Source organism: Amphimedon queenslandica, unplaced genomic scaffold (assembly GCF_000090795.2).
Source record: "Amphimedon queenslandica unplaced genomic scaffold, v1.1 AMPQUscaffold_12398, whole genome shotgun sequence".
Taxonomy (NCBI): domain Eukaryota; kingdom Metazoa; phylum Porifera; class Demospongiae; order Haplosclerida; family Niphatidae; genus Amphimedon; species Amphimedon queenslandica.
The window spans coordinates 14,822-16,112 of record NW_003547365.1 but is presented as its reverse complement, the minus strand read 5'-3'; the positions used below and the strand labels follow the sequence as shown (position 1 = coordinate 16,112).

The 1,291-nt window shown below is 34.0% G+C and overlaps 1 long non-coding RNA gene across 1 annotated transcript in view; it reads left to right on the top strand.

Moving 5' to 3' along the window:
- LOC109587896 (uncharacterized) overlaps window positions 1-923 on the top strand; it is a 2,535-nt gene extending 1,612 nt beyond the window's left edge. Inside the window, exons 2-3 of the long non-coding RNA XR_002187859.1 lie at window positions 443-597; window positions 844-923. This is a non-coding gene — a long non-coding RNA (uncharacterized LOC109587896). The remainder of the gene's footprint in view (window positions 1-442; window positions 598-843) is intronic.
- The last annotated feature ends 368 nt before the right edge of the window (window positions 924-1,291 follow it).

Genomic DNA, 1,291 nt, shown 5'->3' with positions numbered 1-1,291 from the left:
GTCCACCCCAATGACTGTAGGCTGGGGAATGGTCTGGCTAGCGAGACTAAGGTACTAAAGTACCTATACTATCTCAAATATACAAAGGCAGCAACTTTTTTTGTCAGCAAGTTTATCATATATTGCTGATTAGTAAAGAAAAAGTGAAGCTTCTTTCTCACATGGTCTTCTTGCTGCCACTCATTCCAGTCATGGAATGCCACACCTTTCAATCTACATGCATGGGAGGGGCTGGAGCTGCTTGCATGTATGTGCTGCAGTGCTGCTACTTCTGCAGGTATTCAAGAGCAAGTGCAACTGTAGGAAGCTAGTATTGAGCAGACTCTCTTCATGCTGATAATCAAACAGTTATTGAAGTGTGGGCATGCACAATAGCAGCTATAGGGGCGAGGCCATGCACCGTAGGTGTCTCGTTTACTTATTTATTGATTTATTTCATTAGTTTGTCAAGGAACAGTGAGAGGATTATTGTCATGTCCATCCACCAGCCGAGATATTCCATTTATAAACAGTTTGACTCTCTCACTCTTCTCTCCCAGGGGAACATGGTTTATCATGGAGCAATAAAGGAGACACTTCCATATTTTATTAACCTTGGTAAGAGGATACAGTATATAGTCTCTCTTAATGGAGCGTACACCTCCATTTAACAGACAGCACCTAGTGTACCAATTACATTATTACATGTACATTCCTTACTATATAAAATAACCTCCACATAAAGGACACCTCTGTATAACAGAGTAATTGTCTTATACCAAAGTATCCATTATATATAGGCTACACTGTACATGTACATGTTCAGATACGTAATATTATGTTAATGTTGTTTTCGGTTTTTAGGGTATTTTTGTGAGGAGCATGACAATCCTGCTGACTTTCTACTTGATGTTATTAATCAGTGTGAAGGACTGACATCAGCCACTGCAAGTACAAAAATTAATAATAATAACTAGGTGAATGTAAACATTGGGGGGCGAGCATGAGCCATTGATTGACATTTTGGACTACAATCCCAATCTAGCTTTAAAAAATTTTTTTAATTTAATTTTATTATTATTATTATTTTACTTTATTTTTACTTGTTCATTTATTTGTAGTTTTTGTTATTTCATTAATTTTTTTATTCATCTTTATTTTTTATTATTTATTATTTTATCTTTTTTAATTTTAATTTCTTATTGTCTTTTTATTTGTGTTATTATTATAATTTTTTAATTTCTTTTTAGTTTTTTTTAATTTTTCAATTTTACTGAAATATTAATTTATTTCCCTCCCTCTCTCTCTCCCT